The following is a 16,306-nucleotide window of genomic DNA, read 5'->3' on the forward strand; positions in this document are numbered from 1 at the left end:
CGAGTATATGACCTGAGGAGCTAGGATCTCCCAAATCATGCATGCACTCAAGTCACTACACCACAGTATGATTCCATCGTAGTCCATGTACGAGTATATGACCTGAGGAGCCAGGATCTCCCAAATCATGCATGCACTCAAGTCACTACACCACAGTATGATTCCATCGTAGTCCATGTACGAGTATATGACCTGAGGAGCCAGGATCTCCCAAATCATGCATGCACTCAAGTCACTACACCACAGTATGATTCCATCGTAGTCCATGTACGAGTATATGACCTGAGGAGCCAAGATCTCCCAAATCATGCATGTACTCAAGTCACTACACCACAGTATGATTCCATCGTAGTCCATGTACGAGCATATGACCTGAGGAGCCAGGATCTCCCAAATCATGCATGCACTCAAGTCACTACACCACAGTATGATTCTATCGTAGTCCATATACGAGTATATGACCTGAGGAGCCAGGATCTCCCAAATCATGCATGCACTCAAGTCACTACACCACAGTATGATTCCATCATAGTCCATGTACGAGTATATGACCTGAGGAGCCAGGATCTCCCAAATCATGCATGCACTCAAGTCACTACACCACAGTATGATTCCATCGTAGTCCATGTACGAGTATATGACCTGAGGAGCCAGGATCTCCCAAATCATGCATGCACTCAAGTCACTACACCACAGTATGATTCCATTGTAGTCCATGTACGAGCATATGACCTGAGGAGCCAGGATCTCCCAAATCATGCATGCACTCAAGTCACTACACCACAGTATGATTCCATCATAGTCCATGTACGAGTATATGACCTGAGGAGCCAGGATCTCCCAAATCATGCATGCACTCAAGTCACTACACCACAGTATGATTCCATCTTAGTCCATGTACGAGTATATGACCTGAGGAGCCAGGATCTCCCAAATCATGCATGCACTCAAGTCACTACACCACAGTATGATTCTATCGTAGTCCATGTACGAGTATATGACCTGAGGAGCCAGGATCTCCCAAATCATGCATGCTCTCAAGTCACTACACCACAGTATGATTCCATCATAGTCCATGTACGAGCATATGACCTGAGGAGCCAGGATCTCCCAAATCATGTACGCACTCAAGTCACTACACCACAGTATGATTCCATCATAGTCCATGTACGAGTATATGACCTGAGGAGCCAGGATCTCCCAAATCATGCATGCACTCAAGTCACTACACCACAGTATGATTCCATCGTAGTCCATGTACGAGTATATGACCTGAGGAGCCAGGATCTCCCAAATCATGCATGCACTCAAGTCACTACACCACAGTATGATTCCATCGTAGTCCATGTACGAGTATGTGACCTGAGGAGCCAGGATCTCCCAAATCATGCATGCACTCAAGTCACTACACCACAGTATGATTCCATCATAGTCCATGTACGAGTATATGACCTGAGGAGCCAGGATCTCCCAAATCATGCATGCACTCAAGTCACTACACCACAGTATGATTCCATCATAGTCCATGTACGAGTATATGACCTGAGGAGCCAGGATCTCCCAAATCATGCATGTACTCAAGTCACTACACCACAGTATAATTCCATCGTAGTCCATGTACGCGTATATGATCTGAGACATACTGCCCTGGAGTATATGAAGAGAGAGACAGTATGTAGCTCTCAGACCATGTCTTTTAGGCTGGTATGACCCTAGCGTTGAGCAGCATGCTGCCATCACCAAGGATGATGCCACAATATGAACAAAAGATGACTGATTTTAACATCAGTAGCCCAAACACACACACAGCATTGCAACAAACACTATTAAAGTGGGAGCTTTACCCCCACACACCCCAATGTGGGGAGCTGTGCCCTCCACCCCCTAACTAAATATACTAACTCCGAGATCGCACTACAGTCAGGAAAAGGGCCAATTTAAAAGAACGGCTAACCGATTTCTTTCCAAGGGAAATGATTTGGTCCTTCGATGTTGTGCAGCTTCGAGAAATAGGGGTCGATCAAAGGTGAGTTGACATTTTAATGCTTCTTTTATATAATATAGACCCTGAAACTACACACTCATTAGTCTGACTAGCTTAATTTACAAAACCATGGAAATAATTATCACAGAAATTACCAACAAGAACAAAGGAGACTTTCAGACCCTCCAGACACTGGATCCATTCCAGTTTCATTTTGTCAAAGGAAGGTCATGCTTATTGTATCTGATGCAGTTGTTTGAAAACATCAGTGAGGTAATGAGGGGAAAGTGGTGCATGCTGCCTACCTAGATCTGGCTAAAGTATTCAACACAATACCCATCTTAGGCGTTGGCAACAGACTTACACAGCTTCCCAGTTCTGAGTAGATTTACATTGTGTATATTTGAGGTATATAGGTCCTAACAGGTACAGAATAAGAACATCATTTTCAACTAATGAATTAATAAAATCATAAAACATAGTGCTCTTCCACCTCCATTGCCTTATTTGAGCCTTAACTGCATCATAGTGCAATAATGCTTCCTGTAACAAACCAGCTCATAGCCAGGCTTAATCATTTTACAAGCAACCTCACATATAATACAGTTATGAATGGACTTGCCAATATACGATCCAACAACAGATTTTAGCCACAAGTTTTCTACCTGACCATACAACATCCAAGGCATTATTTAGCCTTGTGGATTCTTTAACAACTTGGCTGTACTCTAAAACAAGCCTGTCTTCAATTATTTCACCTACAAACCATGATCTGTTATGAGATTTACCCCAATCAATGCCAGGAGAATTTATGTTACCTGCGGTAATATCAGCACCATTTTTAAAGCAGTGCCGAATATCTTTATTAAACTGTGTGTCAGCTTACAAAAGCCCATTAGGGGGTTGATAAAACAGAGCTATATTCAAACAAGCCTTTCCAAAATAAATTCTTAAACACCCATTTTCCTTCCCCTTCATATAATAACATTTTGGAAATATATTGTTAAGCTACATATATAAAAACATCACCATATTTTTTAATAATTCTATAATGGTGATGGTCTATGTACCCTTTTACCAGAAGGGGAGCATTTTTTACTAGTCCTTGTTTAACAGGAACATGTCAATCCTTTCATTAGCTATCTTTGCTTCCAAGTCATAGGACTTGTTATTTAAACTTCTAATATTTGATAGAAGATATGAACTGTTCTCCAGATCCACTCTCTCAGCAGCACCATGGACACCATCCAGCGAAATGTGATGTTTCTGAAGTTGGGACGTAGTTGTGGGTGGCTATAGAATGCTTTGTGATTTGTTTTTTTGCTATGATGGTGTACATGTTCTGAAATTCTGGGTTCTGGTTGTTTTTCCAATCTAGAAGGATGGACAAATAAATCACTGTGGTGGTCCTGTAGTCAGAATCTTGTCTTGAAATACATTTTCTGCTTGGGATACAGTTACAGGACTAATCAGAGTTGATAATGGGATGGCATTTTTACAGTTGCTACAAGCATATGTGGCAGGTGGTAGTCTTGGTTTGTGGCTTCCTGGCTCTCTTGTAGGTGAACATTAGTTTTGTTCCCAGAATCCCTCTTACTGACCTGTTGCATGAGATAATCCTCCACTTGTTATAAATTATAGTTTGGAGTGCTTTCACATCTAGATTATAACCATTCTTTTCATTTCGGTGGATTATTTTGGTTTGCTAAGTACTTCTTCTTGTAGACAACTCACTGTGAGGCCCAGGGCTTCCTGTGGTTCAGGTGCCTTCATGTTAAGAATAGGGTTGCAAATTTCCATCTTGTGGAGTCTATAGCTTCTTTCAGAAAAGTCCATGGTCAAATTACCTAGATTCTGAGATGGATTGCTGAGTTCTGTGGTGAGTCTGGCTAATTTTGGAGCCTGACATTTGATTATACCTTCCTTGGTTAATGGTGTGTGCATATAGGTAGCATGGAGGTACTTGTTCTGTCTGCTAGGTTTAAAGTAGATGTCAGTGAAAAGTGTTGTATTACTTGTATTTTTAGAAACAGTCAGTTCCAGAAATGCTAACTGCTGGGGGGTCTGTGTTGTTAGTGAACTCCAAGATATTCGTTGACCTTTCAATATATTTAACAAACTCAATTAGCTTGCCTAGGGTGGATTCACATGTGATGAAATTAGCATGAATAAAACAAAGGTAGCAGGTCATTTCCCTTTTGAATTCAGAATGATTTACAGTTTGAGCACAGTGTTGGCTAGGCTGGGCTCTGTTTGCCTCTCCATCGCAATGCCTTTCTTCTGTTTCTACTACCTTATTCCAAATTTAAAGTGGTCTTGGTTGAGCACCAACTTTAGGATTATGTTTTTTGCATCACTCTCTGCTTACATGAGTTCTCCAGCTTCCTTGTAGAGGTTGACTATGGCAGTAATACAGAAGTCATGGGGTAGCACTGTGCAGAGAGCCTCTGCATCAACAGTGACCTGTACGGTATCTGTGCTGATATTCATCCTCCTGATTTTCTGTCTGAAATCTATGGAGTCCTGGATGTATGATGGTGAGGAGTAATCTAATGTCTGAGCTTTGTTTCTAAATATATGGTCAAGCCTATATGATGGACTCCCTGCTTGTCACCACTAGTCTAATTGCTTAGTCAGTCTGGTTCTTATTTGGTTTTGGTATTCTAAAGAAGTTTGGGACCCAGGAGTGTTGCACTGTAAAAAAGTCAAATAGTGTGCCAGATAGCCCTTCCTGCTCATTTACCTGTCAGTGTCCATTACAACAATCCCTGCTCCATTGTTAGCCTTCTTAACTTGAACATGGTTCCCTTGGCTCAGGTTCATAAGCACCAGCTGTTGCTCTTTGAAGGGGTTGTAGTATTTGCTTGTGCGTGGTTTGCTGAGGAGGAACATGTTCTCCTTTTCACAGCTACTTTCCAAAACTATGAGGGTCTGGTTGGGAGATGGGATAAAATCACTGTGAGATGGGATAAAATCAATGGGTTTCACCCATTTTTTTCTTTGGCTTGTGTGATCTATGAGAGTTAAGCTGAAGATTCAGGCTCTGGATTTACATTTTCAAGCTTAGGATGGTATCCACCAATCCCGCAGTTTGACTTGGGATAAAAGTGAAACCATTGCTAAGGACCTTTATCTCCATGGGAGAGAGCTGTCTGGTTGAGAGGTTCAGACTGGAAATTTCCTCTGTTTCTTCCTCTTCTTGTTTGGGTTGGGACCATTACATTTATCTGTGTCAGTGGTAGGCTATTTCTCCTGCTCATACTGTTGTGCCTGTTCTGGTGCTGGGATTGGTGAATGACAATCATGGTCCTGGGTGTAGACCTGCTCTGTGTTGTGGACTTTATTGGGTCTAGGGTTGCTGGCAGGGTGAGGTGCTGGGGAGTTGCAGGCTGCTGAATGTCAAGTGTATCACATTTCTGAGCTTAGGGGTGGGAAGCTACTTTGCACTGAAACTGCTAGATTGTAACTTAGCTTAGCACTGTAAGTTAAGATATACAGTTAAGAAACACTGTTACTGTAGTGTGACCATTGATCTGAAGAAGTCTACAGCTCTTGAAAATAGTTCAGTAGATGAAAGTGCTTACTTTCACTTTAGGCCTCAATAAAGTTTCCTTTTAGTTCATCTGAATTGTGTTTTTATTTATTTTTATTGTTTCAAGGATATATGCATCTGAGGTTTACTGCACAGATGTAGGGACTATCAGACATTTTTCTGTTTATTTTTTATTATAAATATTGGGGAAAATTCCTCACTTTTATTAAATAAATGTAATTTATGACATAGAATAACTTTATTTTCTCTAAATGAATATACATTTTAATGTGAGTAATAGAACATGCGAATTGTACTTACACAAATATATAGTGAAAACAGTTGTACATTGATATACGTTTTTTCTTTTTACTTTTTTTCCAGTTTCTTAATTTTGCATTTGATTAAAAATATTTGAAAGCAAATAAAACATAAAAAATGTCATGCTGGTTTACAAAAATAAAACACTAGAATACAAAGGTGACATGAAGGCTTTAATTGGGCCAACCTAGCTTTTACAGTTGCTCACTCTTTCAGACTAACAGAAACCCTTCATCCTCGTGAAGACTAGAGCAACTGTAAATCCTTCACTGGTCCAATAAAAGGTATAACATCTCTGTGTTCCACTTTTAACAAGGAAAGTATGAATATGTGAATAAGCATCAGATGTTTTAGTCTGTAACTAATACATCATAATGATCTAATAACACCTTGACTTAATTGGAGGAGGGCAGTCACGTCAGACAGTTGAAGGCTGTTGAATACATTGCGCCGGAACAGTGATACACAATAAGTAGCTGGTACCATATTATATAAATCAAGAGCTCATCAAACCCTCAAATGCTTTATTGTTATAGTCAGTGTCATAGGCATGCAATTTGTATGTACTGGAACTTGTTTCATCTTTGGTTTTGAGGTTTAGAGTGGGTTGTATCATTCCTGAAACAGGAAATAAATAAACAGTGCCTTCATGGATTCTTACAAGCATTATTTCTGTAAGAAACTTTATTTAGCATATGGAATACCCAGTTAAAGATAATCCTCTTATCACTCATATTGGCCCCTGTGGTGCAGTGACTTGAGTGCATGGGCGATATTATGGATCTTGGCTGTAGATCGGCAGATAACCTTTAGCTTCTCCTTGTCCATCCTGGTGTGAGGAGCATTTGTGTGTTGTACAATAGAATCCTCAATGACCAGAATACTAGGTGAAGTGTTTGCTTGCCTTATGGGTTTCTTTATGGAGGGTCATTGGGTGTAGGCTTGCTTTTGGTGTATTCATTAGTGACTGCTGAATGGGCAGCCACAGTAGTGCAGTGGTTAGTATTGTTGCCTCAGAGCAAGAGGTTCTCTGGTTCGATCCTCGGCTGGGGTGCCTTCTGTGCGGAGTTTGCTTGTCCTCCCTATGGTCGCGTGGGTTTCCTCCGGGTGCTCCGGTTTCCTCCCACACCCCAAAGACATGCTGCAGGTGGATTGGACACTCTAAATTGGCCCTAGGTGTGAGTGCGTGTGTGTGTGTGTGTGTGTGTGTGTGTGTGTGTGTGTGTGTGTGTGTGTGTGTGTGTGTGTGTGTGTGTGTGTGTGTGTGTGTGTGTGTGCCTTCTGTGGAAGGTTGGGTGCCACTGTAAAACTCCGCTGCCAATCATGAGCAGACAGGTGATCCGCTGTGGTGACCCCTAACCAGGAAAAGCCGAAAGAAGAAGAAGAAGAAGTTAGTGACTGCTGAATATAGGGGGTTTTGAGGTTTGGGAAGGTTTCTTTTTAGTGCCTCATCATAAGAAGGTCTATGTGTGTGGTGACTGGCATGTGAAGGATGTAGTGTGTATGTTTTTGACCACCTTGTTTGCAAGCGAAATTTTGCCTCCAGGCAAGTTGTGCATGTACATCTTACTGTGTTAGTTTTTTTTAAGGGACTAAAGTTTGGGCATCAGTTGTAAATCAGAGTTTTATGGAGATGGTGTTTTTCTATAAGTATGTAATCTCACCTCTGGAGTGAAAAGATCACCATGCAAAGTTATTCTATTATTTTCTATACTTTGTCAGTTACAGCTTGTTATGCCTATATGAAAATAATTTTAGAAACATAAACCAAGAATTGGTGGCAAGAAGCTATGAAACGTGGAAAGCTGGGTGGCCTGTGTCACATGTGTTTCACGTGCCTCCATTTCTTAGCAAAAAAAATGGTCTCCAGGCTTGAGCGTGACTCAAGCCCTTCTATCCTGTAGTTTGATGTTTACTCTTTTTTCAGTGCTTTTATGCTCTGCCTGTTTTAAATTCTTGAACTTCTCTGCCATCTATTTACACTTATTTCTGTTCTTTATTTGTTTACATTTGTTAATTAGAGTAGAGCAGTGATCCATGGAGACCAATTTTGGGCTCAGCATTGAAGCACTGTTTGATTACGCGACTTCCTCTGAGTCACACAGTCGTCAAATGAAAGCTGAAGGAATCAAACTGTGGACTACAGGAAGCAGCTTGTTTTCAGTGTTTTTAGCCTTAATCCTTTGCACACTTTAATGCTAAAAGTCTGTATGCATTAATTTGTAGGAAATATCAATGTATTTTCATCTCTTTTCTTGGTTTTTAAACAACTTTGTTCATAGGTAAATACTAGGCTATCAGTCTGCAGACTATTACTAGCTTAGCCACAACCAGAGGTCAGAATAAAATCCTGTAACTTGTACATATGAGGTAAAACCTTAAAAAGTATACCAACCCCTGCCACAATCATAACCTAATAGACAGGCATATATACATTAACAAAAATGAAAACAAGCTATTAACTTTTTTACATGTACATACACTAGACATTACACAAACATTTTCTTTCTTTATAACAGCTGTCATTTAGTACAGCCTTGTATAAATGTCCCATTTCCTGTCTTCCCTTAAACCTCACTCCTCCTCCTGCACATTATTCTGCATGTATTGTTCCCACAGATTGCTTTTATTCCTATGTAATTTGCTCCTTCCATTTTTCTGAAGATCCCAGTTCTAATTATTTTATCTCTTTTACAGTAGTCACTGCTTCAGATACAGTTGGACTAGATTTTGACTTCCATTTTCTACTAATTGCTTTTTGGGCAGCCAAACTAATTAAATGCAGATGCTGTGTTCCATCTCAAAAGATTAATTTACTTAATCCTTTTGGTAACAGCAGCTTCTGTTCTAGATTCAACTAAAACCTCTTAACATAGCAGGCCTTTTACTTCGGATTCCCCTATTCCTTTCTCTTTGCCTATATTCTCATATCAGTTCCTTGTAGGAAAGGCAGTCTCTAGCCTGCAATCCAAAGTTCTTCTTGGCCTCATCCCACTCTATTACCTTTCCCCCCTCTCGTTATTTGCTTCCAATACCTTTGCTAGTTTTCTCCAGTAAATTCCAGCCACCCCTCTTGCCTACTTTCTGCACCCCCACTTGCCGTCATCCCTATTGCCAAAATTTCCTTTCTCCATTCCTCTGTTGGCTTAGTTCTTAGAATACTTTCTGCAATTTTATGAATATAATATTCTGTATGGCTGTTATTAGAAAAGATCTGCATCCACAATTCCACTCTTTCCTTATCTCTTGAACCCCTGTCCCCCACTTCGTTATTATCCATTTCCACTTTGAATTCTAACCTTCAATCTCTTTACTTGTTTTAATCACTGCTTACATTCTGAATTTGTTGCAAAACAAGAATTTACAGCAAATGATATTAGCCTCCAAAACACTTGCATACACTATTCGGGTCTATATCACATTATCAAACTTCCAAAATATTAAACACCATAAGCTCGAACTTGGAAGTTCGAAATGTGATATGATCGAAACCTCAGAACAGTGAATTTTTTCCCAGGGAAAAAATTTGCTGTTCCGAGAAACACACACACAACACAAGTACACCACAAAACTATGTCTAATGTGGGGGGCTTCACCCTCCACACCCCCCACACCCCCCCTGTTTAAATATACCAACTCCGAAATCGCACCACAGTGGAGGAAATAGTGAAGCTGCGGAACGGCCCACCAAATTCTTGTCCTGGGTAAGAATTCTCTGTTCTGCAGTTTCAATATTTTCAGCATTTGTGGTTCCAAGTTCGATGTAATGCCATTCGTAATTGTCAGCGTTCGCGGTTATGATATAGGCCCCACTATTCTACCCTTTCAGATAGGTGACTGAAACTGCAGCAGAGTTTAGAATTTAATTTCTGTCTTCTTGATTGAATTTCATTGTATCCTGCCTTACTAGGGATCTGTAGTGTGAATGTACTACTAGTAGGCCTAGTGTTTGTCCCACCCACTCCCAGCTTCTCTACAAATCAAATTGCCATACTACATTTTCATCTACACCTCTCCTCCCAGCTGTACAGTGCACATCCATTCATCGGAGGCCACTCCCCTATAAGTTCACACCCCTCACCATAGGCCACTCCCCTACAATTGCACATGTTCATGCCTCACTCTCTTCATTATCAAGTTTCATAACGTCTTCTCCTCTGTACATAGTTGTTCAGATATTTTTCATTTCTTTGTCCTTTGCATTATTTTGAAGTTTTACATATCTTTACCATACATTTTATTTCATTCTTCTTTTTCATAAATGCCACAAAAAGTAACTATATGATCTCAATACATAAGAATAACATAAATTCACCTAGTTAATCTTTCAAAAAAGCATTCTTTATATTATATTAATTTTGTGATTATTAAATCTCCTGAACTCCTCTTGCTCTGATTCCTTACGTTTTGTTATGTCCAACAAATAAAAGTTAGCTCACCACCACCCTAAATCTACAGTATACCCTAGATCTAGGTCCCTGCCCAGAATACTGCTAATCATGTTCTGCTATACTCTTCCTGTATGACCTGCTGAATATCCTGCTTCTTCCTGTATGTCCTGCTGAATATCTTGCTTCTTCCTGTGTGTCCTGCAGAATATCTTGCTTCTTCCTGTATGTCCTGCTGAATATCCTGCTTCTTCCTGTATGTCCTGCAGAATATCTTGCTTCTTCCTGTGTGTCCTGCTGAATATCTTGCTTCTTCCTGTATGTCCTGCAGAATATCTTGCTTTTTCCTGTATGTCCTGCTGAATATCTTGCTTCTTCCTGCATGTCCTGCAGAATATCTTGCTTCTTCATGTATGTCCTGCAGAATATCTTGCTTCTTCCTGCATGTCCTGCAGAATATCTTGCTTCTTCCTGTATGTCCTGCTGAATATATTGCTTCTTCATGTATGTCCTGCAGAATATCTTGCTTCTTCATGTATGTCCTGCAGAATATCTTGCTTCTTCCTGTATGTCCTGCTGAATATATTGCTTCTTCCTGCATGTCCTGCAGAATATCTTGCTTCTTCATGTATGTCCTGCAGAATATCTTGCTTCTTCCTGTTTGTCCTGCTGAATATATTGCTTCTTCCTGTATGTCCTGCAGAATATCTTGCTTCTTCCTGTATGTCCTGCTGAATATCTTGCTTCTTCCTGTGTGTCCTGCTGAATATCCTGCTTCTTCCTGTGTGTCCTGCTAAATATCTTGCTTCTTCCTGTATGTCCTGCAGAATATCTTGCTTCTTCCTGTATGTCCTGCAGAATAACCTGCTTCTTCCTGTATGTCCTGCTGAATATCTTGCTTCTTGCTGTATGTCCTGCTGAATATCTTGCTTCTTCCTGCATGTCCTGCTGAATATCTTGCTTCTTCCTGTATGTCCTGCAGAATATCTTGCTTCTTCCTGTATGTCCTGCAGAATATCCTGCTTCTTCCTGTATGTCCTGCAGAATATCCTGCTTCTTCCTGTATGTCCTGCTGAATATCCTGCTTCTTCCTGTGTGTCCTGCTGAATATCCTGCTTCTTCCTGTCTGTCCTGCTGAATATCCTGCTTCTTCCTGTGTGTCCTGCTGAATATCTTGCTTCTTCCTGTGTGTCCTGCTGAATATCTTGCTTCTTCCTGTGTGTCCTGCTGAATATCCTGCTTCTTCCTGTGTGTCCTGCTGAATATCTTGCTTCTTCCTGTGTGTCCTGCTGAATATCCTGCTTCTTCCTGTATGTCCTGCTGAATATCTTGCTTCTTCCTGTATGTCCTGCAGAATATCTTGCTTCTTCCTGTATGTTCTACTGGAAATTACTGCTGTGTGTTAATGAGAAACTGCTATAGTAGGAAATGTGTGACTGTTGAACTATATTGTGTTTTCAACCTTCTCCCACTGCGCTTTCTGTTATATTACAAAATGTGTCACTTTTTAATATATATTATATGGAGCTTTTCTCCCCGGGCCTCTGCTGAAACTGGACCTGTGTCCAACCGGACGTTCCCAGTAAACAAATGTAAAATAAAATAATAAAAATAATGTCACTTTGTCTTCTCCCTATTAGACATTATTTTTATTTTTATATATGTATGAATATGTATTTATAAAATGGGGTACAGAACTGAGCCAACTGAACCATTTTCATACTCAGTCTGGGGAACAGATAACATACATCCAAAGAAGTTAAGGCATAAATGTGAAGAAAAAATAAAGCAATGTAAAAAGAATGCTGTGCAGTAATTACACATACAAAAACATGTCGTCATCCCCTTTGGGAAAAAGCCAGTTCCCATGAATTACCACATTGATGGTAGTCCACCGAACACATAAAAAGAATACTGTGCAGTAATTACACGTACACAAATGTGTCGTCATCCCCTTTGGGAAAAAACGGTTCCCATGAATTACCACATTGATGGTAGTCCACTGAACACATAAAAAGAATGTTGTGCAGTAATTACACATACAAAAACATGTTGTCAACCCCTTTGGGAAAAACCGGTTCCCATGAATTACCACATTGATGGTAGTCCACTGAACACATAAAAAGAATGCTGTGCAGTAATTACACATACACAAACGTGTCATCATCCCCTTTGGGAAAAGCCGGTTCCCATGAATTACCACATTGGTGGTAGTCCACCGAAAACAGAAGGTGTCATAAGAGATCTGGGAACACAGGTTGACAGCAACTTCTCTTTTGACCACCACATTGCCACTGTGGTCAGAAAGTCCTTCTGTGTGGCACATCTCATTACTAAGCGTTTTGCATCCAGGAAGAAAGAGGTCCTTGTCTCCCTCTACTCTTCCCTCTTTAGGCCAGTCATCGAGTACAATGTCCCATTTGGTCTGTACCTCACTAGACACCTATAACAACTGGAGAGGCTGCAAAAATACCTCACAAAGAGGATCCTAGGCCTTAAACACTTGTCCTATATGGACAGACTAAAAAAAACTACACTATTCTCTGTCTCAGATCGCCTACTTAGAGGCGAACTCTGCTTGACTTACAAAGCCATGTCTGACGCAGCTCTGTTAGAAATGCTACATCTAAAGAAATTCTAATCTCTCCACACTACACGCTCCAGAGACCTCAACCGTATTACCACAATCAACAGAACAAGCTGGAGGGAGAGGTTCATAACCCAGAGACTGCCCATGCTATGGAATAGACTTCCCATACATGTCAAGCGGTTCTCCTCACTGACCCTCTTCAAGAGAAATCTTGATAAGTGAATGGGAAATAAAAAAATTCACCCCAGGGATCACTCCAGTGGCTTTACTCGACAGAGGCACTGGGAACTAAGGTTGGGTGGTACGATGCCAGGGTAATCCTATGGCTAGGCTTGTAAAGGCTCCAGGGCCATTAGCCTAGTACACACTTATGAACCTATGAACCTAAATATTTGCTATGTTATTTCAACTATATAAAAAAGAAATACAGAGTTAGGTTAGCTGTAATTCATGTCAGCATTGCCCCACCTTTTTCTTTATCCTCCCTAAGAAAAGACATTTATTTCACTAATTCACTAATCTAAACATATTTCTTTCTTACCTTGCTTCCATCTATTCTATGTCTGTGTGCCTTCTCCTAGCCTTACCCTGTTTCTCCAGTTTCAGCTTAAAATTAACTCTTGTTTCTTTTCTGTCTTCCTTAACCTCCTTCCTTAATTTATTCCTTATCAGTTGTTCCTTCCAGTTTTTACTAAGGTTTCCTTATTTTATTGATACACCACCCTCTCTTTTCATACTGTATTGGATATCTCAGCCATGTAGCATTCTCTTTGTGTCTGGATTCCATCCCATACTGTCATTCATATAACTCTGTGTTAATTTTCTTCTCACACATACACCCACAAATGACAAACCTAACTTTCCTCCCCACCCTAACCACATTTCTCGCCAACCCCCTAAAATATACCACTTTCAAACTCTTAATAGTTGCTCTGCAATCTCTTCACAGCTTTCAACTACACTTATACAGATTTGGAACACATGCCCATATTCCTACCATGTATGTCATCATATGCCACCACTCTATATCATTTCTCCTCCCCCATCCTTTTTTCTCCTTTCTCAAAACAACCTAGTGACTCCCTTCATTTCATTTCCTCTCCCTCTCCCTTTTTTGCTTTCTCATAACTCAGCCTATTCACCTTTCACTGTTCTACTCTCCTGCTCTAATTCTTCCTACCTCTCACCTCACGAAACTTTGAGTACATAAGTGCCTGCACTCCAAATTATATTTATGTACTCCAGAATATTTATGTTCTCATTTCATTCAATGCTTTGTTACAACACCTTGCTCAAATGTTATTATTCTGTCTTCTATATTACTGTTTTTTTAGTAGTTTTTGAAAATTGTATTGCGCTTGTTAACTTTGTTAATATTAGCTTTGTAATAATTTTAATGAAGCTTTTTTTCCCCGGGCCTCCATTAAAAATGGGCTCATTCTGGCCCAATGGACTTCCCCGGTTAACAAACTGCAAATAAATAAATAAATGAAGCTTATTCTCATATTCTTAAGTAAGAAGGTCATTGAACAGTTTATGTCAGTTGCTTCACCACTTTGAACCAACTGTGACTTTAAACTTCACTTTCTTAGCTAAGTATAACCTTGCAATCTATTATGTTCTTCCGTAAAACTCCCTGATAAACATCATGAAAAATGCATCATGTGCCATTGCAAAAACCATTGCCACTAAGAACAGAAGAGCATATATTTGGAGCCACTGTGCAATATAATCATTTTATTTCATAAAATTCTTGCATTTAGACCTTCAAAGAAAGGAGAGAGCTTTTGCTTCCTAAAACCAATTGAAACATATAATGAAAAACATATCACATGTACCACTTGCAATAAATGTTACCAATAAAAACAGAAGGGTACATATTTTGAGTTGCATTGTAATATGGCATTTGTAAAACTGTTGTGTGCTGACCTTTACAGAAAGAAAAAAAGTGTGTTTTTTTCCATACGGAGGACATTTAATACAGAACACTGTATTCCTGCCATGCAGTGCTTTTAATGTCTTAAAATAGCACCATGAACTTAGAAAATGAACACCTGGAAATTCATACAACAAGCATTCAGACCAAGCATCCTTAAATTAATAACTCCACACACAATATTTTCTCTTCACAAAATTATTTTATTCTCTACTTCAACCCTATGACTGTCACATGAAAATAAATTATTCAATATTTTCCCCTTTGCTCGTTGTGTGCAGCGGTATTTACAATCTGTGTGCACCATTTTGTGTGTCAGTAAATTCTCATGTTATTTCTTTCTAAGGATTCCTCTTGAAATTCCAAGGACAACATTTACGATCCATGGGACAGTGAGACTAGAACTCCAAACTCCATGAATATGTAATACGTCTTAAGACTACAGTACATTAAAGTGCTCTCTTTGTTCTGAGATGCAGTAATCTTGGGCTTTATATATAAATATATGACATAAGTTTTGGCCATACGATTTAGAAATTGTAAATTGACTATGTATATTTTTCTAGTGGCAGGTATATGGCTTAGGGAGGGTTTGTGGGTGCATGTCTGTAAGCATTTGTTGTATATCAGAGGTTATATGTGTTATTTGTAAATCAAATACATTTTCCCACTCAACATTTGTTTATGTTTAATTAAGTCTGTACAGGAATGCCAGTGTTAGACAGAAAGCATTTTCTGTCTTTAATTGCCATATGTTCTGATTTGGAATTCATGAACTATTATTGTTCTGTACAAAGTTGGTTTGCTAAACCAACTGTTCCATGTTCTGAATAAATGTGTCAGCTGCCAGCTAGAAACTTCATTAAAATCTTGGCCTGTTCACAGCAGAAGGTCAGCAGACTGAATGTATTGTAATTGGTAATTGCATTTTTTTCAGTGCCACCTCTGAAAAGTGATTGCCTTCACTAGGAATTAAATGCAGCTTGTTTTGTCTGCAGGGGCTCTTATTTGAGGAGCAACAAGCCTGGGATGCAAAGAGAAAAGATGGGAAGGCAAGAGACGGAGTGAAATTCAATTGCAAGTGGTACAATTACCCTTTCAAAGTCCAAGGCAAAAAAAAAAAAAAAAACACTGACCATGATTGACAGATGAATTAAAAACAATTGTTAGTGCAATGTTTTTGTTGTAGCTTTGTGAATTGTTTTTTGGGGGGGTAGAATTGGTCAGGGGAGCCAGATTCACTTAAAAACAGGTGTTCTTTGAGCTTTGCAACAGCTGCAGCATTTCTACTTTTTTGTGCATAATAAAATTCAAGGCTATCTTATAGGATTACTATTGTCTTTGAGCTGCTTTCACTAAAAGTGATATTAGGGCACAAAAAAGAAATCCTATGTATAAATGGGGGTAAACAATACCAGCATTTCTAAATTATAAATCCATCTGTGGTCAACACTAAGAGTTGAAAAACATTGTAGCAAAAACTACACAGTCTTCGAATAAATCATACCTTAAAGTCTAGACATTAACGCAAACAAAAATGAATAGTGGCCTGATG

This window comes from Protopterus annectens, chromosome 13.part0 (assembly GCF_019279795.1).
Source record: "Protopterus annectens isolate FY-2018-M chromosome 13.part0, PAN1.0, whole genome shotgun sequence".
In the NCBI taxonomy this organism is placed as follows: Eukaryota; Metazoa; Chordata; order Ceratodontiformes; family Protopteridae; genus Protopterus; species Protopterus annectens.